General features: G+C 45.8%; 1 long non-coding RNA gene across 1 annotated transcript in view; it reads right to left on the bottom strand.

The window, feature by feature from the left end:
• Positions 1-27,401, bottom strand: part of LOC141091738 (uncharacterized) — a 42,200-nt gene extending 14,799 nt beyond the window's left edge. The window contains exon 1 of the long non-coding RNA XR_012233101.1: positions 27,294-27,401. This is a non-coding gene — a long non-coding RNA (uncharacterized lncRNA). The remainder of the gene's footprint in view (positions 1-27,293) is intronic.
• Between the last annotated feature and the right edge of the window lie 303 nt (positions 27,402-27,704).

The following is a 27,704-nucleotide window of genomic DNA, read 5'->3' as shown; positions in this document are numbered from 1 at the left end:
GTGGTCTCAGCGGTCGTGGCCTCTGTTACCAGGAGAAGGAGCGCCGGAGCCCAAGGAGCCTCGCGGAGGACCGACGGTTCCCCTCTCTCCAACATAGTGGCTGCCGAGTCAGACAGCGGCCAGGAGACAGATCCCGGGGAGCTGACAGAGGAGGTGGCAGTTTCGTCAATTCTTGCCACATCGAGTCAGGGATTTCAGGCAGCGTTGGAAGCTGACGCTAGCCTGAAAGCTCTCAAGGAGCAGGTGGCACAGCCTCCCCTGGAGTCCGACCGCGAGCGAGTGGTCTGGGACCAGGGACGGCTGTACCGGGTAACGGTCCAGCAGGGTTCACCAGAGGCGTGGCCCAGGGACCGACAGTTAGTGGTACCCTATCCGTTCAGGGCAGAATTGTTGCGGATCGCACACGAGATTCCCATGGCTGGACACCTAGGGATCGCTAAAACCAGGGCCAGGCTAACTCAGCATTTCTACTGGCTAGGAATGAGGACCGAGGTGATTGCCTACTGCCGTTCGAGTGACACCAGTCAGAGGGTGGGGAAGGCGGGGCGGCGCCCCAAAGCCCCACTGGTAACTCTGCCCATCATCGAAGAGCCTTTCTCGAGGGTGGCTGTGGATCTCATTGGACCTCTGTCCACTCCCAGCTGCTCCGGGAAATGCTTCATATTAACGGTAGTGGACTATGCCACCCGGTACCCGGAGGCGGTAGCTTTGTCGTCCATTCGGGCCAACAAAGTGGCCACTGCCTTACTGGAGATTTTCTCCAGAGTGGGGTTTCCCCAGGAAATGCTCACCAACCGAGGGACCCAGTTCATGTCGCAGCTGATGGAGTCTCTCTGTAAGCAGGTACAGGTGCAACATCTGGTAGCCAGCCCGTACCACCCACAGACCAATGGCCTGTGTGAGCGGTTCAATGGCACCTTAAAGCAGATGCTGAAGATGTTGGTCGACTCCCACGGGACAGACTGGGAGTGGTATCTCCCCACACTTGCTGTTTGCCTACCGAGAGGTCCCACAGGCTTCAACAGGGTTCTCTGTTGTGAGTTCATTTTCCCCTTCACTACTGAGGCCCGAGGAACTCCCTCTTCTGGTAAAGAAAGGTAGTGAGCCTGATTATCAAACACCTGAACCTGATGATGATGACTGGCTGAGTGGAGTTACTGACTGGATATAAGGCTGCCGACACCCTTCTGCCCTGCGGGTGATTTCTCTGTGGGATCCTTGGAGACCAGTCTGAATTCCTGCTCTTCTAAAGCTAAGTTTTCTGCTCGGCTTTTTGTATTTCTGCTTTGACTTTGTTTTGCTTTGTTTTTCTGGATTTCTGCCATTCCCTGCTGGGGTGTGCTGAATTCCTTTAGCTCTGTCTTCTGAAAATACCTGAGTGCTGATTTAGATTTTGAAGCCTAGCTGCTTCAGGGTCTTTTTCCATATCAGCTTGTTGGCTTATGTCTTTGATAGGGTTTTGGCAGATTGCAGACAGCAACCTTCCTTTCCTGTTCTGTTTAGTTAGCTTGGGCCCCATCGTTTGCTCAGCCTTTCTATCTGTGTGAGTGTTTTTTTCATCTTGCTTCACCGTCATTATATGTTGGGGGCTGCCTTTTACTTTGGGGTCTGCTCTGGGGCAGTTTAGATTTCCTTTTCTGTCTTTAGGCTATTTATCTCTCCGGCTGTGATCGAGGGGTCTAGGGCATCGTAGGAACCCCCCACGGCTACTGCTAGTTGTGTTGATAGGTTCAGGGGTCTGCAATCTGATAGTTGCCAACTTCTCTGGTTTTCTGGACGTAGCTTCTATTTTTGTGTATGCCTCCTACGGTGACTCAATCATAACAGTTCTCCCCCTTTGAGCTCCTGTACGGGCGACATGTACGGGGGCCCCTTGCTCTGGTGAAGGAAGCATGGGAAGGGGATTTGGCTACCCCTGGAGTGTCGGTCATTGAGTATGTCGTACGCTTCCGGGACAGAATGACGGCCTTGACACGGCTGGTGCATGACAATATGGCCCAAGCCCAGGCTGACCAGAAGCGGTGGTACGACCAGAATGCTTGTGAGCGGACCTACGAGGTGGGTCAAAAGGTGTGGGTACTGGTCCCCGTACCTCAAAACAAGCTTCAGGCGGCCTGGGAGGGTCCATACCTCGTGCACCAGCGGCTCAACGCTGTCACCTATCTGGTCACCCTGGACCACGCCCGTGGAAGGAGGAAGGCCTTCCACGTGAACATGATGAAGGCCCATCATGAGCGGGAGGCTTGTGCCCACCCAGTGTGCAACCTTCCCGAGGAAGGAGAGGTAGAAACCCTCCTGGATCTGCTCACCCAAGCCAAGGCGGGTGGATCCATCGAGGATGTGGGGGTTGGCCACCAACTCTCGGAGGAACAACGTTCCCAGCTGAGGGTCACCCTACACCCCTTTAGGGAGCTGTTCAGCAGCCTGCCCGGAAGGACTGAGACAGCCGTCCATGACGTGGACACCGGCAATCACCCCCCGATCCGGCGTTCAGCATATCGGGTCTCTCTTGAGGTGCAACAGCACATGCACCAAGAGATAGACGAGATGCTGAAGCTGAGGGTGATCCAAGTGTCCAATAGTGCGTGGGCTTCGCCTGTAGTCCTCGTCCCTAAAAAGGACCGAACTACGCGGTTCTGCGTGGGCTACCGGGGGCTCAACGCTGTGATGGTCACCGATGCGTACCCAATGCCACGCATCGATGACCTGCTCGATCGGCTGGCCGGGGCCAAGTACCTGAACATCCTGGATCTGAGCAGGGGGTATTGGCAGATACCCCTGGGGCACGGGAACGCTCTGCCTTTATCACCCCATTCGGACTGTACGAGTCCACGGTGATGCCATTCAGTATGAAGAATGCCCCTGCCACTTTTCAGAGGATGGTCAACACGCTGCTCGAGGGACTGGAAGGGTATGCGACCGCATACCTAGACGACATCGCCATCTTCAGTCCCACCTGGGAAGATCACCTAGAGCACCTGGCGCAGGTGCTCGGGCGGATCCAGCGAGCAGGCTTGACCATTAAGCCCGAAAAGTGCCAGCTGGGTATGAGTGAGGTCCACTACCTGGGGCACCGGGTAGGTGGGGGAGCTCTGAAGCCAGAGCCCGGGAAGGTGGATGCCATCGCATCCTGGCCCACCCCCAGGACCAAGAAGCAGGTGATGTCCTTCTTGGGGACAGCCGGGTATTATAGGAGGTTTGTTCCACACTATAGTGCCCTGGCCAAGCCCCTGACGGAACTCACCAAGAAGAGGCTGCCCGTCGCAGTCGACTGGACAGTCGCCTGCGAGACAGCTTTCCAGGCGCTCAAGACCGCCCTTTCTAGTTCTCCTGTACTACAGGCAGCCGACTTCACGCGGCCGTCCGTAGTGCAGACCGACGCCAGCGACTTCGGCCTCGGTGCTGTGCTCAGCCAGGTCGACACTATGGGCCAAGAACACCCCGTTCTGTACCTGAGCCAGAAGCTCCTGCCGCGGGAAGTGGCCTATTCCACAATGGAGAAGGAATGTCTGGCAATTGTGTGGGCCCTGCAGCATCTGCAGCCATACTTGTACGGACGCCAATTCACCGTGGAAACAGACCACAACCCCCTCAGCTGGTTACACACGGTCTCTGGGCCAAATGGGAGGTTGCTACGCTGGAGCCTCTCTCTCCAACAGTATCACTTCACCATTCGCCACAAAAGAGGCAGGGACCATGGTAACGCTGATGGGCTGTCCCGGCAAGGAGAGGGTGCGGAAGGGGGCATGGGGGATCACAGGATTGTGATATCCCCTAGCTCCCTCTAAAGCAGGGAGGTGTGATGAAGGAGCAGCCGCCATCTTAGATATGGGGCCACATGTCTGAGCTTGGCATCCATTTTGGTCTAAGTTCAGGAATTACAGGCAGCTAACGGCTTCTATACCCCCAGGTGCTGTGTACTTAGTAAATACAAGCAGGATTTAGTGTTCCAATGCTAAATAGCCAGGGCCATTGGTGTGATAATGAGGATAGGCCCAAAACAAAGCTTCAAAGCTCAGGTACGGAGCCGTGCCAGCTGGGGGCCGGAAAAAAGCCTAGGGCTTCAATTAGAATGTACCTGCTAGCAAACGCAGGAATATATGTCCTTTGTGTGTCCCAGACACTTTGGCTCCATCCTAGGAGCATGGATTATTAGCCCACCCTCTGACACAGGGGGAGGAAACTAGCGTGTTTAAGGACTAGCAGTCCCTGGCAGATATTCAGTCTTTCACACAGAAGATCCAGACGATGACGATCTAAGAAGGACCTGGGGACAGACCTGCCGAGGGGAGCAGCGGCCCATGCTTTGGGGGTCTGTCTGGCAACTAAGATTCTTGTACCTGTGGACTGCAGAGCTCCCCAGCACCCAAATGACCCTACAATATGGTAAATTGACCTCCAGCTTAATATCTTAAGTCTTGTACCCTTAGGCTAAGTTCACACGTGGCTTTTTTTCCCGTTTCCACGGCGGTTTTAACCGCGCGATTTTGCTGCGAAAACTCGAAAAATAAGCATCCCATGCATTCCTATGGGATTCCGCAATGCTGTGCTAATGCTGCGGTTTTTACCGCGGCGGAATCGCTTTGCGGTAAAAAACGCAGCATGCTCATTAATTTGCGGAATTGCGGCGATCCTGCACCCATAGGAATGCATTGTTCCGCTTACTTCCCGCATGTGGCTGTGCACACCATGCGGAAAGTAAGCAGAACAATTGCGGAAGGTACCCACGGTCCGGAGGAGAGGAGACTGTCCTCCGGGCTTTGGGTACCATATCCCTGTAAAAAATAGAATTTAAAATAAAAAATATTGTTATTCTTACCTTCCGGCGTCCCGCGCAGCATTCCCGACTCTCTCCACGCTCCCGGTCCCAGTAATCCTTTGCGAAAATGCCCGCGATGACGTCCAGTCTCGCGGTCATTCGCGCGACGTCATCGTGAATCCCGCGAGAACTGATGTCATCGCGGGCATTTTCGCAAAGGATTACTGGGAACGGATGCGTGGGACGCTGGAAGGTGAGAATAACAATATTTTTTATTTTTTTTTACATTCTATCTTTTACTACTGATGCTGCATAGGCGGCCTCAGTAGTAAAAAGTTGGTCACACTCGTCAAACACTGTTAGACGAGTGTGACCAACCTGTCAATCAGTTCTGCAAGCGATGCTACAGATCGCTTGGAAAACGCTAACATTTTGCAAGCTAAATACGCTTGCAAAATGCTAGTTTTTCCGCGGGAAAATCGCGGGAATTTAAAATGAGATTTTCCCGCGGAATGGAATTCCGTAATTCTCGCGGTAATTTCCGTGAGAGTTCCGGTACGTGTGCACTTAGCCTTATTGTTATATCTTTTCTCTGACTGCAAATTTACTGTATATTTCTGTAATTATCTAGTGCGCCCTTAAGGCTATTAAACTATAAACTTAATCTTGGGCTGATGCTTTTACTCTGATCACGAATCTTAGAACCCCCAGCGGGTAACAGGACCTCCTCCCCGGCGACCATTTGCTCTAGGTGCAGTTCCCTTACTGACCTTAGAGACAAAGGGGGCGCCGGAGAGCTGTGCCTGTGTAGTTATGTCACGGTGGTGACGTGGGAGGAACGGGTCCGAGTGTGTTCCTCCACAATTATCATAGATTTTTTAGTTATTATTTCTTTTGTCAGATTCAAGTTATTTCTGTGACCATTGTGGGTTTTTCTGTCATTAAACGAAAGGTACCAACAATTTTGACCATGTGTATATTTCTCAGCGCTCATTTGGCAAAAAAGTCCTGAGAACGATTATGTCACTCCCCATTCTTTCAACAGATATATCCTTGAACTGTTTAACGCCAGTGAAGTATTTGGCAGCCTAAATTACTGTATGAGTTTTTTAATGCAGGCCCTTCAAGAATTTGGTCAATTTTTGTGGAATGCCTAGCACGGCCCTTATGAATAATAGTGAGACTGGCAAACTGCCTGGTATTATTTTCTTGCAGGAATGTTCATAAAAATGTCATTATGTATAGTGCAGGCGCTGTAATTATTGTGATATCTTATGTAAGCAGTGGGTACGCAGGCTGGTTGAGGTCACAGGTTACATGAGTGGATAGACTGCTACACCCATGAGCTGTGTTCTGGCTGGGGAGTAGAGGGAGAAAAGACATAAAAAAACACAATTAACAATTCTTCGTCAAAATACTAACATACTGCAGGATCCAGACAGTGCCCTCATGTTAATGGCAGAGGAAGAAGGAATGACCATGTACCATTGTTAGTAGAAAGAAGTGAGGGTGAAATCAAATGCCATTGCTGAACAATTGCAGACTAAGCCCTCTGACTGTGGCAACAGGTTGTACAATTTATCTAAGAACGTGAGGACCATAAATGGTCATGGTTTCCATGTCACAGATAGAGTTGTGGGAGATCCAAATGCGTGAGTTGGGCCTGCTAAAGAAGAAGACAACCTAAGATCTAGGAGAGTAGTTGCCGACCACTGTATGTGTGTTCTGAGAAATGCTTTGGACTGCTAAGTAAATTGAAGATAGTTCTGTATGAGGAATGTTCATGAAAATTGCGAGTGGCAACAACATCAAGACACATTGACCCATAATTTTGACAAGGTGGCTTGGACTTGACCAGAGAAGAGTAGGTAAATCCCTTGGTGGGCCCTTGTACAGCCTCCACTCAACCTATGTGAGCAGTAGCTGGCACAATACACTTGTTTGACTATGTAAATATAATGGCAGCATTTAAATATCAATTAACAAACTACCCAATTTATTATATAGAAGCAAATGTAAATTCGAGAATGAGGGTAATATGATATTTGCAATTAGCTGAACAATGGGTCCCAGAGTCAATGTTTCCTGTAGGCACTTGACGCACCAGTCCAATATGCATTGGGACCCCTTTGGGCAAACACAGAATGATATGATTTAATAGTTCTCAACTTCTGCAGTGTTGGTTGGCATGCTTAGAGCCCACTGGCTAAATTAATTGTGAGGGCCCACATAACAGCTGCAGTACATGTAAATTAATTACTGCCAAGGCACATTATATGGGGTGGGGGAATTATGAAAGGGGCCATAGTATAGTGAGGAGCAGTGGGATGGTGGGACATTTTGCACAGAGGTAGTGTGGGGAGAATATTATGGAAAGGGGCAGTTTGGGGGATATTTTGGAGAGGAGCAGTGTGTGAAGGAGATTTTCTGGAGAGGGGCACTGTGAAGAGGATATTGAGAGGGGCACTGTGGGGGGAGAGGATTATTATGGTGACGTTCAGTGTCAGGGATATATTATGGAGCGGGCCAGTGTGGAAGGGACATTATGAAGAGGGGCAGTGTGGGGGGGCATCATGGAGAGGGGCAGTGTAGGGGAATATTCTGGAGAAGGGTTTTGTGGGGGGATATTATCTAGAGGGTTATATTATGGTGAGAGGCATTGTGGTTGGATATTTTATGCAGGAAGCACATTGAGGAGCAAATATTTATTCAGTGGTACAGCATGTGAGATATTTGGGGTAGTATAAAGATACTTTTATTTTTAAAAAGGGCTCTGGCCATGCAATCTCATCCAAGCATCTCTACTATGTGGAGACAAAAGGGATGGGAAAGACTCTAATCAAAGAAGATGTCACCTATGAGGAACCTGGGTGTAATTGTTTATTTGTGATACTGACTAGTGACTACATCTCATCAGTACTGTATTCCTAGTCTGATAATGGCTGATAAAAGCTACTCCCAGTATCCCCTTATCATTGTTAAGGACATACTGGGAATTGTAGGTTCACGCAATACTGTACATTTATTTATGGGGCTGCACTAGCATTAAATTTGATCACTGAACTAAGCTTGGTGCTCTATACATGTACTGACAGTAGTTTTGGTGCTGCATTCATATACTGACACTGGTTCTGGCTCTGCATTCATATACTGACTGTTTTTGACACAGTACTCAGGTAATGAGTTCTGCTGCTGCATTCAGGTAATCATAGTGGTTCAGGTGTTGCATTCCTGTACTTATGGTGATTCTGGCACCAAACTCATGTACTGACGGTGCTTCTGATCTTCTACACATGGTGGCAATCCATTACATGCTTAATAGCTATGTTAAAACTTAATCTAAATTCTCTAAGTTGTGAGAATTTTTAACTACCTTTCAAAATACTTAAAACTTGGTTCTGATGATGTACTAATGTACTGATAGTGGTTCTGGTAATGTATTGTAAGGAATAGTAGCTCCGTACCTGAGCTGGCACCACTTTAGTTTCTGCAGTTGTACTGTGAGTTTTTGGTTCTGGTGTTTTTTCCCTGTCTGCTGTTTGTGTGTCTGGTTACCAGGCACTGTGTTGCTAGCCACTTGTAAAGGTCTCTGCTAAAGTCCCCCCTTGCCGGGACTGGGAGGCGTGTGAAGAGTATACCTGGTCCTCTGGGTGCGTGGACATGCCACTGCTTTCGCCAAGTATGACCCACACACCGCTTTTACTGGCTAGCACTAGGTCATCCCACTATTACCCAGCAAAACATGTATTGATGTAAGCACCCCTTTAAATTTTTTTGCTGCAATTGCATTTGGTTTAGCATAGCAATGTCGCACTTGGACCAAAATATGTTGTGCACCCCTGCACTTGACTCTAAACTGATGTCAACATTTTCTGCAAGACATCAGCAGTATCAGCAAAAGGAGAAATAGTAAAAAAAGGCAATTGCACAGAACTTGTGCATGTGTGTGTCACTGACATTAATTCCCACTGTCAGTTATAACCTAAATAGCTATTGTATTTTGAAGTGTTTCTCAGCTATGTCTTAGTGGATATTCATGATTCTGACTTCGGCTTTTTTACTGATGATTCTCCTACCTGACTATTTTGCACATACTGTAGGGATTCGACTCGCTCAGGTGCAGCGGGAGACAATCATGAGACAGGTTCTTCCAAAGTTCATGTGGTTTATTTGTGTCATAATCCATAAATCAGCGTATCACCAAAAATAGCCTCTAGCTTAGGCAAAAAAAAAAAACATAAACGTCCGTGGCTTCAGACTCGGATCAAGAGTCTCAGCACATGCTGGGAGGTGTAGTCCTCCCCACATACAACTGGCTGGTTCAGGAGCAGGCCACATTATCATTGTGCATACACATTAATTTACTTTTTCAGTTCAGACTCCAGTTTTTTATTAATTTCATTGTGCATTCTGTGCATATATGGGTGTGACCGCCCTCTTTCAGAGCTGGGGAAAACCATCCTGTCTGGCCTAAGCTTTTACTAGTGGTTCAGTCGATCGATCCTTGTTCACATTCACGTCACTTGGCAAGTGAAAAGGTTTTAAATACTAAAGTAGGACTGTCCCACAAGGGTTGCCGTGACGTGGCGGGATGGCTTGTACATTATTTTGATCAAAATTGTTTACTAAATACCCTTATTATTATTATTACCTTTTATGCATTATTTGCAGTTTATTTTTTACTTTTTAGTTTAGGATATTTGTGTTTTTTGTTTTCTCTGGTTAATGGTCATGTGTTAATAAGCACTTACATTGTGCATACACATTAGTTTATTTTTTTAGTTCAGACTCTAGTTTTTTATAGTTTTGTATTTTTTTTTTTTTTTACACATTATAAGAGTGTAGCCACACCCACGAGCCCAGCAGCTGACTGGTCACGTGACTGTGAACTCACCACAGGTCCTTGCAAAACATTAATAATAGAGCAATATCTATTTTACATTATGGAGACAAGCCATCTCTGAGACACATATCTCCCATCGATTATACAACCCTTAGCCATGCCACATACCTCCCCCATCTGCCTAAAGCCGTGGGGCTTGGCACTTTCACCTATCAGGCAAGGGATTCTTGAGAGGGCATCGGCATTCCCATGTAGCTTCCCGGCCCTATGCTCTACATGGAAGCTGAAGTCTTGCAGGGCTAAGAACCAGCGGGTGACTCTAGCATTCTTACCCTTTGTTTCCCTCATCCATCTGAGTGGGGCATGGTCGGATATTAACCTAAACTTACGTCCCACCAGATAGTACCGTAACGTATCCACCGCCCACTTTAAGGCCAAATACTCCTTCTCTACGACAGAGTAATTCTTTTCGCATGAGGATAGTTTCCTACTCAGGTAGAGGACAGGATGCTCCTCCCCATGTATCTAATGGGAGAGGACTGCACCTGCCCCGACATCTGAGGCGTCTGTTTGAAGGACGAACTCTTTTTTAAAGTCTGGAGCCACCAGAACGGGCTGCTTACATAGAGCCCTTTTCATTTCTTGGAAGACTGACTTCGCCTCTTCGGACCATCTGACCATTACGGATTTTGTTCCCTTCAGCAGATCAGTTAGAGGTGCCGCCATCATGGCGAAGTTTGGGATGAACCTCCTGTAATACCCCACAATCCCCAGAAAGGATGTAACTTGCTTTTTGGAGAGAGGTCTTGGCCATGTTTAAATTGCCTCCACTTTATTAATTTGGGGTTTGATCTCGCCACGCCCCACTACATATCTGAGGTACTTGGCTTCTTCTTTACCAAAGGCATACTTCTTCGGGTTTATTGTAAACCCCACCTCCCTTATAGCATCAAACACTGCTTGGACCTTTTCCAAGTGAGACTCCCAGTCCGGGGTAAAGATGACGATATCATCCAGGTACGCGGCAGCGTATAGCTTATGGGGTGCAAGGATTCTGTCCATAGCTCTCTGGAATGTTGCCGGAGCTCCCTGCAGGCCAAACGGCATCCGGACATACTGGAAGCACTTGTCTGGTGTAGAAAATGCCGTCTTCTCCTTGGCTTCCTGTGCCATGGGGATCTGCCAATATCCCTTTGTCAGATCCAAAGTGGTTATGTACCTGCAGGTCCAAGTCTCTCGGTGAGCTCATCAACGCGTGGCATGGGATAAGCGTCAAACTTGGAGACCTCATTCAGCTTCCGGTAATCATTGCAGAACCTCCATTCACCATCAGGTTTTCGGACCAGGACAATCGGGCTCGACCAGCCGCTCTTGGTTTTCTCAATGACCCCGAGCTTCAACATACGCTGCACCTCCTTGGAGATTACTTGTCGACGGGCCTCAGGAATTCGATAAGGCTTCGCGTTCCCCCTCACATGTGGCTCGGTCAAAACTTCTTGCTCCACAACCTTTGTGCACCCCGGCAACTCTGAAAACAGGTCCCTGTTTCTCTGGAGTAATTCCCGGCACTGTTGCTTCTGGGCCTTCGATAGCGTCTCCGCTATGGTAACCGCTCCAACCTCCCCTTCTAGGTTACCCAGCAAGCACGGAGTTACCGCTAGCTCTCTATCTTGCCATGGCTTGATGAGGTTGACATGGTAAACCTGGTATGGTTTCTGTCTTCCGGGTTGGTGGATCTTGTAGTTTACATCTCCAAGCTTCTCCACCACCTCATACGGCCCTTGCCACTTGGCCAAGAACTTACTCTCCACCGTCGGAATTAGCACGAGAACTCGGTCTCCCGGATTGAACTGCCTCACTCTTGCTGACCGGTTGTAGACCCTGGCCTGAGCCTCTTGTGCCTGGCGGAGATGTTCTTTAACAATGGGCATCACCTTTGCAACCCTCTGCTGCATCAGTGCCACATACTCAACGACGCTTCTGCGGGGCGTGACTTCAGCTTCCCAGGTTTCATTGACTATATCTAGGATACCTCGCGGATGTCGGCCGTACAGAAGCTCGAAGGGCGAGAACCCCGTGGAGGCCTGAGGAACTTCACAGATAGAAAACAGCAGATACGGTAAGAGACAATCCCAGTCTCTACCGTCTTTCTCTATGGCTTTTCTTAGCATGCTCTTCAGTGTCTTGTTAAACCTCTCAACATGGCCATCTGACTGCGGATGGTATACTGAAGTCCTCAATTGGGAGATTTGCAGGACCCTGCACAACTCCCTCATCACCTTGCTTATAAAAGGTGTCCCCTGGTCGGTCAGGATCTCCTTCGGGAAAACACATGGACCAACTCACGGGCTATACTCTTCGTGGAGGAATTTCTCAGGGGAATTGCTTCAGGATAGCTGGTGGCATAGTCCAGGATAACTAATATATACTGATGGCCCCGGGCTGATTTAACTAAGGGACTGACCAAGTCCATGGCAATTCTCTCAAGTGGCACCTCAATAATGGGCAATGGCACAAGGGGCTTCCGGAAATGAGATGTGGGGGCAGTTAACTGACATGTCGGGCAGGACCTGCAATAGTTTGCTATTTCCCGGTGACACCCAGGCCAATAGAACCTCTGTACAACCTGTTCCTTTGTTTTTTCCACCCCCAGGTGTCCCCCAAGATGTGTGAATGGGCCATGTCCAACACTTTCCATCTATAGGGGCCTGGTATTATTAACTGCTCCACCCACTCCTCCCTTAATTTCGTGACCCGGTATAACAGGTATAACAACTCCCCACTCATCATAAAATAGGGAAACCTTTTGTCTGCTCCCGGCTCTTGTGCAACCCCATTAATGACGGTGACATTTTTGAAGGCTTCCCTCAGCATCGGGTCCCTATGTTGGGCAGTCCCAAAATTCTCACCGGCCACCCCCAACTCTGGAATGTCAGATACAGGGGACCCTTCATCCTCATCCCCCACAAGGACACAAAAAGGGAACACATCCGCCTATGGTGGTGGCGATACCTTATTAGGGTGCATTGGTTCCCTGCTCTTGCTAGAAAACTCAGAACCCTTCCCCCACAGCTCCCAAAACAGACAGAAATCCCGGCCTATAATTATAGGATGCTACAAGTCCCGAATGACGCCAACTTCATGGGACTCGGTGCTATGCTCCGTTTCATTGTTCACCCTGGCCATAGGGTACTCTTTTGCATCGCCATGTATGCACCGAACTCCGACCTTTTTACCCGGGAGTAGGTCAAGAGGAAAAGTGGCCCGTACAAGAGTCACCAAGCTCCCGGAGTCTAGCAGCGCTATTACTGCTCGACCGTTCACCTTCACGGGACACGCTTGTGGCCCCTCGTTAGGTGGAGAGTTCACACTGCAAACTGGATATGCGTAGTATGAACTACGGCATCCCATGCTGCAGTCCATCTGTTCGGCGGTCTGGGAACAATGGGCAGCTATATGTCCTGGCCCGTGGCACTTCCAGCAAATAATATCACCCGTGGGGACCTTGGGCACCGCCTCCTCTGCCCCTTTTGACCTTAGATGCCCCACCCCTTTTTGGGACTCCGCCCCCTGTTGGGACCCCCAATACAGAATGGGCTGCTTCCCTAAGGAGCCTTCCATCCCCTGGTATCTCTCGACCAGTCCGACCTGTTCATCGGCATTCTGGGGATCACCCTGAGCAACGCACAAACCGATCCATCACCACTCGCTCTACCATCTGTGCAGGGGAAGACGACTCTGGCTTCAGCCATTTCTGGACCAGGTGCAACAGGGACATAGTTAGCTCATCACTGGTGAGCTGTCACATAGCCCCTCCAGCGATCAGGACGAGCGAGCAAGCTGGTTTCCAATGTAAACAGCGGGTATCTAAGAGCCGCGCGGCTCTTTGATACCCGCTGTTTACCCTGTAAACCAGATCCCAGCGTCGCTGATCGCTGGTCTCTTGCTGCCATACACAGCGATGCGCGCTGGCCAGTGGGAGACCAACGATCAAAAAACGGCCCAGGATGTTCGAGCGCGATCAGCGATACCTGGCATGTCACACACAGCGATGTCGCTGGCGAGATCGCTGTGGCGTAACAAAATCAGCGATCTCCCTGTGTGTGACGGGGCCTTTAAAGTCTGTAATTTATTGAAGCAATTCTTTAAAAACAGCATAATAGCATGCAGCATAAATATCACCAGCACTTCCAGGGATCAATAAGCAGACGCGATTCGAGCCTTGCGGCTCTTATTCATTACTCATAGAAAGCAATGACTGAGAGCCGCAAGATGTCGAAACACATCTGCTTATTGATCCCTGGAAGGGCTGGTGATATTTATGCTGTATGCTATTATGCTGTTAAAGAATTGCTTCAATAAATAACAGATTTTAAGGAACTAAAGAGCTGGAATACCTCTTTGATCGTTTACTAATCCTGCTGCACTACAGACTTTCCACGCTCTGGTTCCTGGACGTCTAAGGGGTGAGCTGACCTTTTTTCTTTATTTTTCTATATCTTTGAAATTGCACCTATATTTTTACCATCATAATTTGAAGCAAATGTATTTAATTTAAAATATGTAACTGTTCCTAAATATCACATCCATTTTTTAATCTGGCTATTTCTCCCACCCCGTCCAAACTTTTATCCTTATATAATTAATAAAGTTATAATTTTTGCTTACTTTAGACTGGTGTATTTGGTTTGTTTTCTCCTTTTATTTGTATAGGAATGGAAACCAGCTCTGCACTATAAAAAAAAAAAAAGGGCTTTCATTGCAAGAAACCGACAGCAGGTAGAAAAAGCAAGTCAATTGCAAACTTGCTTATTTTTATGGTATTTAACTAATTAAAGCAATTTACAAACTTGAGAACACCCCTTTAAGTTCTGATTCATATGGCTATGTTACGGATAAACGTTGTACAAATCCACTGGTTAATTAAAAACGTATAGATCTGTGGGGGACCGAACACTGGTGACTCCCACTGATCACTAGAACAGGGCAATTTTATTCTTATTAAGATGCAGAGGTTGAGCACATTCTCTACTGTTGCTACACTCATTCTCCGTGCAGCTGCTGGAAAAACCTAAGTACTGTGCTTGGCAGTCAAGTAGAGAATTAATGGAGTGGAAGGACATGTGCACTGCTGCTTAATTCTAAGGCTATGTTTCCACGGGGTGTAATCCCTGCGCTTGTGACTCAGCGGATACCCTGCTCCACCCAAAGCGCCGCCCCTGTTGTACGCACAGTGATTCCGGATGTGTTCATTGAACACATGTAGAATCACTGCATCGTATTCATAGACTGGGTTATTTATCATGCGGATACGGAGCATCACCGCAAGATAAATAAACATGCTGCGGTCTATAAAGACGTGCCGCATGTCCGGTTACGTAGGGCCGCCGGATGTGGCCATGCACGCATAGTGAAGACGGGATTTCAAATAATCCCCTCCACTATGCTGTAACATCTGTACGCTGCGGATTGGACTCTGCGGCTGTACGCAGCGTCCAATCCGCAGCAAATACTGAAGTATTCCGTCCCGTGGAAACATACCCTAATAGGTGTGAAAGTGCTCTGTTCTGTTGATAAGTGCAAAACTAATTACATTCGATTCTACTACGGTAGATACCATCTGGTGTGCTGAAATCCATGCCCTTTCATCTGTATTACTAATTAAAGGGAAACTATGCTTTAAAATAGCTTTTCAGAATAAAATGTCACATGTGGACATGAGGAAAATCACCATTTCTGGCCAGTAAATATCTTATATCCTGCAATTTCCCACCCTGTAGGCTCTATCTCTGAATTTGCAATTGACTCTGAGCGCCTATGATGTCTCCCATACACAGCACAACGAGAGTTATTCCTGCTCTTCATTCCTTATTTAGCAGGCAATACAGAGGTCATTATACAGCTAAACTTTGTAGATACAACACTAGCTCTGTGGTGAGCTGAAAAGACTTGTTAAAAAGATCAGCACAATCTTTCTGTGTCTGTCTGCCTGTTTCCTCATCCCCCCCTTCCCTTGTCCACAGAATGTAATAACAGCTATGATCTGACACCTCACTGAGCTGGTAGTCTGACTTGCATTGGGAAACACAGACTAAAGGCCCCTTTACATTTAGCGATGCACCAGCGATCCTGACCACGATATGACCCGGTCAGGATCGCTGGTGCATTGTTAAATGGTCGCTAGTGAGCTGCCAAATGGGCAGATCTCACTAGCGATGCAGTGGGGGAGCCGGTCGGAGGTAAGTATCACATGTAGCGATATCGCTAGCAATATCGCTGCTGCGTCACATAATCGGTGACGCTTTAGCGATATTGCTAGCGATATCGCTATGTGTAAAGCCCCCTTTAGGCTGGTTTCACATTTGCGTTTTTTAGCGCTGGAAAAAACGCATACCTGCGCATGCGTTTTTTCCCCTATATTTAACATGGGTGCGCATACCTGCGCGCTGGTAAGCGCATGTATGCGATTTTCATGCGCTGCGTTTTTTTGGGGTGTGCGTTGGTATTTTCCAGACGCAGCATGTTGCATTTTTTGGCCCTTGAAAAAAGCGCATGCGCACGTATGCGCACATTTTGCGCTAAAAATGGCCATTATAGCCTATGGATGCGCATACGTGCGCACTGGCATGCGCAGGTATGCGTTTTTTTAGCGCTGCGTTTTTTTGGTGGTGTCCACTTGTTGTCCTAGTTATAATCTTCTAAAGTCAAAAAAAAAAAGTCTATATAAAGGAGGTGCCTGCCAAAACTCTGCCACTACTACACTGACAGATTGAAGAGCAGACATTCAACCAAGAACCCATTATATCAGCGAAGAATGTGAGTATATTACATTATATGCCTGTCCTTTTAAATTATGTATGTACTAATGATTTTTATTATTTTTACATGCAGTATGTCTTCAGAATCAGAGTATTCCCCATCGCGGCAGGAATTGGCGCAAGCAGACCGTGAGGTGATTATTTTTGTGCATCTGGTAAGTATATCTGCTGCTTCTCCAAATCTCTTACGTTTTTTTCAACTTTTTTAAGACATCGTCATCATCCTCTTCTGTGGACGGGACTAGTGAGGGCGAAGAGCAGGAGCAGCGAAGCCAAGTCCCGGTGGTGATACGGAATGTAAGTATCAAATGATTTGTAATGTTCTTTATTTTTTATCTTCTATTTTTACTCTTTTTTTATGTCTCTTTTTTTGTAACTTTTTATTCAATTTAAATTGGATTATTCTAATGAATGTGTTTTGTCTAGGTTCCACAACGAGATGAAGACGTGTACCTGGATAATGAGCAGCTCATCAGCCTGGTCCAGGAGCGTTCGCCGTTGTGGGACAGCCGTGACCGGCTGCACAAGGACATTGTGGTGACCCGGCGGCTATAGAATGAGGTGGCCGCAGCGTTGATGGATGGCTGGGACAGCGCCACAGCATCCTCCAAAAAGGCGTTTAGTGAGTATTTCCCTGCTCTGTATTGTGCCGCAGTGACTGTTGTCCTTGACGGCACTGTTGGGTTTCGTGCTAGGTGTATTCTAGCAGGAAACCCAACAGTGTCATCGGTGTCTACAGTGACTGCTTTGAGTATTGTATTGCTACATTGTGCCGCAGTGACTGTTGTCCTTGACGGCACTGTTGGGTTTCGTGCTAGGTGTATTCTAGCAGGAAACCCAACAGTGTCATCGGGGTCTACAGTGACTGCTTTGAGTATTGTATTGCTACATTGTGCCGCAGTGACTGTTGTCCTTGACGGCACTGTTGGGTTTCGTGCTAGGTGTATTCTAGCAGGAAACCCAACAGTGTCATCGGGGTCTACAGTGACTGCTTTGAGTATTGTATTGCTACATTGTGCCGCAGTGACTGTTGTCCTTGACGGCACTGTTGGGTTTCGTGCTAGGTGTATTCTAGCAGGAAACCCAACAGTGTCATCGTGGTCTACAGTGACTGCTTTGAGTATTGTATTGCTACATTGTGCCGCAGTGACTGTTGTCCTTGACGGCACTGTTGGGTTTCGTGCTAGGTGTATTCTAGCAGGAAACCCAACAGTGTCATCGGGGTCTACAGTGACTGCTTTGAGTATTGTATTGCTACATTGTGCCGCAGTGACTGTTGTCCTTGACGGCACTGTTGGGTTTCGTGCTAGGTGTATTCTAGCAGGAAACCCAACAGTGTCATCGGGGTCTACAGTGACTGCTTTGAGTATTGTATTGCTACATTGTGCCGCAGTGACTGTTGTCCTTGACGGCACTGTTGGGTTTCGTGCTAGGTGTATTCTAGCAGGAAACCCAACAGTGTCATCGTGGTCTACAGTGACTGCTTTGAGTATTGTATTGCTACATTGTGCCGCAGTGACTGTTGTCCTTGACGGCACTGTTTTTTTTTTTTATCAACAGTGGACAAAGTCCGAACACGTTGGCGTTCGATCAAGGACCGCTTCAACAGTGATGTTCGTGCTGAGGGCCAGGTTCGCAGTGGATCTGCGTCAAGGACCAGAACTAGATACAGTCACTATAACGCGTTGCAGTTCCTAAGACCGGTCCTTGCCACGAGATCGTAAGTATTATAAATTTTGGGTTTTTATTTTTATTAATCTGTGTTTTTCTAATCCACAGCTGATGCTTCTTGTAAAGGCATGGTAGTAATGATTTTCCTTTCTTCAACAGCACCTGGAGCAGCACCCTGCAACCTGGCCCTGGAGCGGTCCTTCCTCGGACGTCCTCTGACCCGTCCCAGCCATCCGACAGCCAGGAAGCACCTTGCAGGTCAACCACACACACAGCTGGTGACCAGGAAGCTGGGCCATCAGGTGTTCCCCTGTCCCAGGTCTCTGCCACTGGTTATGCGTGCACTACCCGCCAGCGGCAGAGGGCCTTGGACAGGAATGTCTTGCCCGAGTTTATGCATTTGAGCGAGACATTTAATTCCAGCCTCAAGTCACTGTCCGACAGAGTTGAAAGCAGTTTTGCACTCATGGAACGTGGTTTTAACCACTTTGAACACCGCTTCAATTCTGTAGAACAGCGCCTTGACCGTCTGGAGGCCGACCTCAACAGACCAGCACACCATTTTTTTAGTAAGATTGAAAAGGGCATGGCGGAACACCTTAGTCCTGATCAACAGCTGAATGTGCTGCAGACCTGCAACAATGCTTTCTTGCAGGCTATGCAGCATAATCGGTACGGTCAGCTGTCAGTGGTGTCCTTTCCACCTGTGCCACCATTGACTCGCTTCACCTCACTACCGACTTGTGCTGCATACCACTGCACGGACACCTCTATTCAAAGCCAGGACACCCACCGTTACACCACCACAAGTCTGAGTGCAGCTGGTCACTTCACCGACACCACCATGGCAAGCGCTGCTCCTGTCTGGAGCACCACCGCCACTCCCATGCATGCGTGGAGCTCAGCCACCACTAGGCAAACATGGAACATCCCTGCCGCTACAACAACGTGTAGTAGCCCTGCCACCACCACTCTGCAAACCTGGACCATCACTGCCGCCACCAGTCCTCCTGCAAGGACGAGCACTGACAACGAAGAGCAGCAGCCACCTCAGCAGCAGCAGCAGCCACCTCAGCAGCAGCAGCTGCAGCCACCTCAGCAGCAGCTGCAACCACCTCAGCAGCAGCTGCAACCACCTCAGCAGCAGCTGCAACCACCTCAGCAGCAGCTGCAACCACCTCAGCAGCAGCCGCAACCACCTCAGCAGCAGCCACCTCAGCAGCAGCAGCCGCCACCTCAGCAGCAGCAGCAGCCACACCTGCAGACGGGGGACCTACACTCAATATTTGCCCCTACTTCAAGGCGAAATCCATCAAGGCGGGCATTGGGCCAAAGTCGGTCCAGGCACACAAGCCTACGGCGACATGCCATTACAACTAATGTACCTGAACAGATTTCCTCTCCTCCAAGTGTTCCTAGTTTGATTCCCTTAACTGGACTACCTTCCCCCACAAGTTTTGTTGCCCCTTCCCCTCAAACACCGTCTTCAACAGCAAGTGTTGCATATTCCCTGCACACCCCCAAATTGAAACCATCTGCCCCCAAACGCCGGAAAAAATAATTTTTTGGTTTATTTTTGTGATAAAAAATAAATTTACATTTGTGGTTCACCATTACTAAGTTTCATTAATGTTGTTTGCGCCGCTCACACACACTGATGGGTAAATACATGTTAAAAACCAACCCAAGGCCTAGTATAGTCATATGTGAAATAACACGGACTAGTATAGTCATACCAAGGCCTAGTGTAATAACTCGAGTTTTACCAACTTGGATCTGGTTTCATGAAAAACAAACTGTTGAAACTTGTCTTAAAAATAAGTTTCTTTCTAGTTTCACCAGTTTGTTTTTTGTGAAACAAGATGCTAGTTGTTAAAAATCGAGTTATTACAGTAGGCCTTGGTATGACTATACTAGGCCGTGGTATTTCACATATGACTATACTAGTAGGCCCAAGGCCTACTATACTCATATTTGAAATACCACGGCCTAGTATAGTCATTCAAAGGCCTAGTGTAATAACTTGTAAGTTGGAATGGAGCAGATTACATTCATCCACTCAATGCTGACTTGTATTCCCCATGGACTTTCATTGGGGTTGGGTTTTGAGGGTTGTGTTTTGAGAAAATCACATACTTTGTTTTCAACTAGTTGCACAATTTTCTCTTGGAAAAAAAATGGTTTCCTGATTCATGGCCTGCAGCTTTGCTCGTTCCAATATATTTCACGCAGACTAGCAATGCTGCATTTTAACTCATATGTGTATTTACCTGCCCAGGTGTGTGAACATCAAAAAATTCAGTTATACATGGGAAGTTTTTTATTAAATTGGAGTTTCAAAAATATAGTGCACTCAGTAATAGTATCAAATAAGGTTTTTTATTACCATAAACAAACAAACATTACACCATTTCATCTTGCCAGTGCACCCGTCCTACATCAGAAATAAAGTAGGCCGCAAATTGGTCCCTCATTTGGCCAACTTCAACGGATGACCTGAGAGTGTGCTGAGTGAATTCAGGCAATGGGTTAGGAGCATCATCGTCCAGTTCAAAGGTCGGGTGCTCTTTAGCCATCACAAAGTTATGTAGAACCACACAGGCCTTCACCACCTCATCGACTGTTTCAAGTTTAAGATTAATGGCCGTGCCCAGAATTCGCCATCTGGAAACAAGAATCCCAAAAGCACACTCGACAGTTCTTCTGGCCCTGGTCAGCCTGTAATTAAATATTTTTTTGGTGTGGTCCAAGTCCCGGCTGGAGTAGGGTTTCAGTAAGTTTCCGCACATTTGAAAAGCCTCATCGCCAACCATTACAAAGGGCAGTGGCGGAGCTTCGGTGTGAGGAAGAGGCCGTGGCATAGGGAAATTAAATTGGTTGCCATACAACCTCCGGCCCATGTCTGAGTTTTTAAAAGCCTGTGAGTCATTACCACGGCCAAATGCTCCAATGTCCACTGCTACAAACATACATCCGGCATCCGCAATCGCAATGAGTACTATTGAAAAGTACTTTTTGTAATTATAGTACTCAGATCCCGTTCTTTGGGGTTTGATGATCCGTATGTGTTTACCATCAACAGCTCCCAAACAGTTGGGAAAATTGCATACTGTCCAGAATTTGTCAGCAATTTCCATCCACTTTTCAGCGGTGGGCAGGGGCATAAATTCTGGGCAAAGAACATTCCAGAGAGCCCGGCAGGTGTCAGCAACAATTCCAGACAAGGTAGAGATTCCAATACGGTACTGGAAGTGTAGTGAAGATAGGGTTTCTCCAGTCGCCAGGAATCTGTGAACAGACAAAGAAGTAAAATTAATATTTATGTATATTATTTTAAAAAACTATAAAATAAAATATTAGTACATTCACGAAAACTAATTACCCACGGTTTTGAATACTAAATTTAAAAAAAAACCATCAGACCGCACCCCTTGGTTTTTAAAACATACCGTAATGTCACCAGTAGCCGTTCCTCAGGAGGAATCGCACGACGGAGCTGTGTGTCCTGTCTCCGGATGGATTGTTGGACACGAGCAAGCAAATCCATGAAACTTTCGTGGGACATCCTGATATAATCTGTAAATTTCTCCGGGTTTGCCTGTAGCTCGCTGTAGAGGGTGTGGTATGCCCCACGGCTCTCCCGGAGTTCAACAATCGGATGTATCCACATACGCCGCCGTCTTCGCTGCCTCTCTCTCTTCCTTTGTTCATGGCAAGCAACTGCATACGCCTGAGCCATCGCGATGTCCAAATCCAAGTTGAAGTGAAAACTCTTCCAGCGCAGATCCATGGTCACGAGAAGAATCAAGCAAATGTGAAGAATACTGTAGACAGGGTCTATATATTAACATACCACACCCACAATGAAGTCCCATTGGTCTTGTGTGTTGTTGAATGGTTGTTTTTTCATTTTTGTGGGGTTTTTCCAAAATCTGTAAAAAAACGCAGACGCACAAAAAACGCATACAAACGTGCAAAAACGCTGCGTTTTTTTCCTGCATGCGCATAAAAATGCTTGAAAAAAACGCAGCGTTTGTATGCATTTGTATGCGTTTTTTTAATGCGTTTTTTTGCGGGAAAAACGCGCTGCAAAAAAAAGCAAGTGTGAAACTAGCCTTAGGCTGGTTTTTCAGAGTGAATTGTGAGTTCAGAAGGCGGGGAAAGGGAATGAATATTTCATAAATGGAGAAGAAGAATTACAATTCTCAGATAACGTATATCACAATTTTCGCTAGTACTTTTAATTTTAAAAGCTCTACACTTGCAATATGAGATGAAGGAGAGGAAACAAAAGCACTTCAGCTATAGTTAACATTGAAGTAAACTAAGGAAATCCGGAAGATCCTGCACTTGTCAAGAAATATTAAAATTCATTACATGTATTACATTTATTAATCAATAGACGATTTAAAGCTAGGGGGGATAACAAACACTAGAGAAGGCAGAGAAAGGATTCAGAAGAATCTAGATAAGCTTGAACAATGAATGGGTAGCGACTAATAGAATGGTATTTAACAGGGGGAAATGCAAGATTTTACATCTGGGCAAGAAAAACGAAAATTACATCTAAAGAATGGGAGGAATCAGAGCTAAGCAACAGCATGTGTGAAAGACTTGGGTATATGTACTAATAGATCACAGACTGCACATGAGTCAGTGTGATGCAGCAGCAAAAAAAGCAAACAGTTCTATGATGTATTAAGAGAAGCATAGAGTCTAGATAACATGAAGTAATCATCCCCCTCTACTCCTCCTTGGTCAGGCCTCATGTGTTCAGTTATGGGCACCACATTCTAAAAAGACATTGAGAAACTGGAACAAGTTCAGAGAAGAGGTACAAGGATGGTGAGAGGACTGCAAAGTATGTCCTACGAGGAACGATTGAAGGATCTGGGAATGTTTAGCTTGCAAAAATAAAGCTAAAACACAGAGAAACACAATACAACAAACGTGAAAAAATACTCTGCTGTAAAAAAATATTTTTTTTGGGGGGGGGTTCAAAATTCTCACCGCACATCTAGATAAGTTCCTTATCTAGATGTCAGAATCACCGGGATCCAAGGAAGCGTTCCAGAGTTATTACCTCATAAAGGGACAGTGGTCAGAATTGTAAAAATTGGCCCGGTCATGAACGTGCAAACCACCCTTGGGGGTAAAGGGGTTAAAGTGTGTAAAACAAAACATCCGGCCACGCATCAAACTTTCATCTGAACTATATCTAAATACATTACAGTTTAAATGTAAGCGCAGCATGTGACATTGAATAAGAACCAGATTAGTTAACTTAACTTTCAGATGCTAGCCACCATGCCCAGTTTTATAAATCATAGAATCCTAGAATGTTAGAGTTAGAAGGGACCTAAAGGGTCATCATGTCCAACCCCCTGCTCAATGCAGGATTCACTAAACCATCTAAAGCAGATGTCTGTTTTTTGGGGGGTTTTTTGGCAGTGCCATTTGACTTTTTTGGCTGGAATTGAGATCAGACGCCATGTAGCGTTTGGAAAGCCTCTGATGTGCCAAAACAGTGGAAACCCCTCACAACTGACACCATTTTGGAAACTAGACCCCCCAAGGAACTTATCTAGATGTGTGGTGAGCACTTTGAACCCCCAAGGGCTTCACAGAAGTTTATAACGCCCCGGCGTGAAAATAAAAAAAATCATATTTTTTCCACAAACATGATCTTTTAGCCCACAATTTTTTTTATTTTCCCAAGGGTAAGAGGAGAAATTAGACCCCAAAAGTTGTTGTCAATTTTTCCCTAAGTACACTGATATCCCATATGTGGGAGAAAACTATTGTATGAGCACACATCAGGGCTCGGAAGGGAAGTAGTGACGTTTTGGAATGCAGATTTTGATGGAATGGTCTACGGGTGTCATGTTGCATTTGGAGAGCCCCTGATGTGTCTAAACTGTGGAAACCCCCCACAAGTGACCCCATTTTGGAAACTAGACCCCTCAAGGAACTTATCTAGATGTGTGGTGAGCACTTTCAACCCCCAAGTGATTCACAGAAGTTTATCACGTAGAGCCATAAAAATAAAAAAATCATATTTTTTTCCACAAAAATGATATTTTTGCCCCCAATTTTTTTGCCAAGGGTAACAGGAGAAATTGGACCCCAAAAGTTGTTGTGCAATTTGTTGTGAGTAGGCTAATACCCCATATGTGGGGGTAAACCACTGTTTGGGCGCATGGCAGAGCTTGGAAGGGAAGGAGCACCGTTTGACTTTTTCAATGCAGAATTGGCTGGAATTGAGATCAGGCGCCATGTTGCATTTGGAGAGCATCTGATGTGCCCAAACAGTGGAAACCCTCCAATTATAACTCCAAGCCTTACCCCAACACACCCCTAACCCTAATCTCAGCCCTAACCCTAGCCCTTAACCCTAACCCTAGCCCTAACTCTATCCCGAATGGGAAAATGGAAATAAATACATTTTTTTTTTAATTATTTTTCCCTAACTAAGGGGGTGATAACGGGGGGTTTGATTTAATATTTATGGCGGGTTTTTATGTTTGGCAGCTGTCATACGCTAAAAGACCCTTTTTATTGGAAAAATAGTTTTTGCATCAGCACATTTTGAGAGCTATAACTTTTCCATATTTTGACCCACCAAGTCATGTGAGGTCTTATTTTTTGTGGGATGAGTTGACGTTTTTATTGATACCATTTTCGGGCACATGACATTTTTTGATCACTTTTTATTTCGATTTTTGGGACGCAGAATGAAAAAAAAACAGCATTTCATTAATTTCTTTTGGGGAGTGCGTTTACACCGTTCCACGTGTGATAAAATTGTTAAAGCGGTATTATTCTTCGGGTCGGTACGATTACAGTGATACCTCATTTATGTCTTTTTTTATGTTTTGGCACTTTTATGCAATGAAAACAATTTTATATAAAAAATAATTATTTTTGCATCGCTTTATTCTGCGAGCTATAACTTTTTTATTTTTTGCTGATGACACTGTGTAGCAGCTCATTTTTTGCGGGACAAGATGATGTTTTCAGCGGTACCATGTTTATTTATAGCCGTCTTTTTGATTGCGCGTTATTACACTTTTTGTTCCGCGGTATGATGATAAAGCATTGTTTTTTGCTTTGTTTTTTATTTTCATTTTTTAAGGGGTTCACTAAAAGGGGTTAACTAGTGGGACAGTTTTATAGGGATGCGGCGATACTAAATATGTGTACTTTTATTGTTAGTTTTTTTATTTCCAAAAAATTAATTTATTAGGGAATATTTTTTTTTTATTTATTTAGGGATTTTTTATAAATTATTTTTACTTTTTTTTTTTTTTTTACTTTATTTTATTGTCCGGGGGGGGACATTACAATAATGTGTCTGATCGCTGATCTGACAGTTGGGACAGCACTCTGTCAGATCAGCGATCTGACAGGCGCTGCACAGGCTTCCCTCGTGCCTGCTCTCTGCAGGCACTGAGGAAGCCGCCTCCCTGCAGGAGGCCCCCAGAGCAGCGCAGCACATCGTGCTGCACAGGGGGTCTCAGGGAAGCACAGAGGGAGCCCCCTCCCTGCCGATGCTTCCCTAATCCCCCGGTACACTGCAATCACGTTTGATTGCAGTGTGCCAGGGGTTAACGTGCTGGGGGCGGTCCGTGACCGCCCCTGACACATAGTGCCGGGTGTCAGCAGTGATAATCAGCTGACACTCAGCCGAGATCAGAGGCGCCCCCCCTCTGGGAGCACCGCTGATAGTTTAGACACACTATCCCGTCCCTGGTCATAGGGGCCCGGGTACTGTGGACGGGATAGTATGTCTCATGTCAGAAAGGGGTTAAATAGATTATTAAAATTTGTAGATATTAGCTTTCTCTGATGAGTACAAATCTTCATATTTCACTTGAATTTCCAAATGCATATACCCTAAGATTTAAATTTTATAAATATTAAATTTGTATTATATTGAGAAATATGTAAATTTTCGATGCAGAATGTGAAACATTTGAGTACACATTATAAAGATGTAAAAATGCCAAATATTTAGGTCCACATTGTTTGATAAAAGAAACCAGATGTATGTTGTAGAAATAAACAGCAGACGCCTTCATATATTGGATACTTCCCAATATGAGGGTTGGCATCCGCAAATCCAAGCACTTTTCGGGACTCACTACCCCTGGGTGGTCACGCGCCTCGGATTTCAATCAGATGCATCTGCCATACACCTATGGCACAAGAGCTGAACTTGCTCCATACAGTGTGGGTATTACACAGCCGCCACTTAACTGCTTGGGATTAGAGCAAGCACTGCTTACAAGTGTGTAATCCCTTAGATGCTGCCGTCAATCAATCATGAAAAAATCTAAACGGCGGATTCACTGTTTCTTTATCAATTTGATTACCCTTAATAATGAGTTAAAAAGAGATCAGAAAGTCATATGAACCCAAAAAGTAAAAACTGCAGCTCATACTTCAAAATTCAAGTTCACATAATCACACAATATGACAACAAATCAATTTATTGTACTTTTTTTCTTTATAAGTAGCAAAACATAGATAAAAAAATTGTGTAAATTTGGTATAATCATAACTTGTGATCTATGTAACAAAATGAGAATGTCATTTTTGTGTAAAGTACAAGTAAAAACCGAAACCCTAAAACAATGGCAGAATTGCTAAGGTGTTGTTTTGCTTGTTATTTTTTTCAATTCCATATCATTCGGAATTTTTCCAAATAAATAGCGCAATTCAAAATTACAACTCATCATGCAAAAAGCACGGTTTAATATGGCTATGTTGATTAAAAAAATAAAAAAGGTGTGGAGAAAAAAAATGTCTGGACACTGATTCTCATCCAAATCATTTGTATCGTATTTGCAATATTTGCCGAACATAGCCGAACACCATTGGAGTCAATGAGAGTACAGATAAGCGAATATGTTCAGAAACGATTGTCAAACATAAATTCAGCACAAATACGGTGCGAATATGGCAAATTTGGATTCGGTGATCATTTTCCGAACATATGTGCTCATCTCTAGTGTTAAACACACGCCTCTGCCGTATGACATACAGTGACATTTTTAAGTAATTTGGTGTATGCAGTTTATGAAGTTTTACTACACAGACACATAGTGAAAATGGGCCTACTAGGGATTTGTCACCCAACTTAGAGTCGACCCTGCATATCACAAAATTGTACATCTGGTTTTAAATATACAGTACTTACTGTCATAGTCTTGCTTGAAAAGAAGAACCTGCAATCTCATTAACCAATTTTCCAGTTAGTTCTGTAGATATGCCTCTTTTAGGTCACAGTCTCGTTAAATTTTCTTGCTACAATTTAAAAAAAAAAAAAAAAAAAAAGCTCTGTATGAGTGTAATAATAGTCTAAAGTAGGCTACAGTCCAATAGACTGCAATCAATAAATCAAAGGAAAAAAAGGAAAAACCTCCGCTTATGATGTAAATGAATTTTATTGGGCCAAACAACAAAAGCAAAACTTATGTGTTTAAATCAGCGTTTCGGATAGTACCCTGAAATCCCCTTTTTCTGAGCCAAATGCTCCTATGTTTTCCAGAATACAGTTAGTCTATAAATCAATGTTTCTTCCAAAAGCGGATCCAGCCGACATTTCTGA

The sequence above is a fragment of the Dendrobates tinctorius genome, unplaced genomic scaffold (assembly GCF_039654945.1).
Source record: "Dendrobates tinctorius isolate UK_male_01 unplaced genomic scaffold, ASM3965494v1 ptg000001l, whole genome shotgun sequence".
Lineage (NCBI taxonomy): Eukaryota > Metazoa > Chordata > Amphibia > Anura > Dendrobatidae > Dendrobates > Dendrobates tinctorius.
Note: the sequence above shows the minus strand (reverse complement) of the source record. Positions and strands in the feature narration are given on the sequence as shown.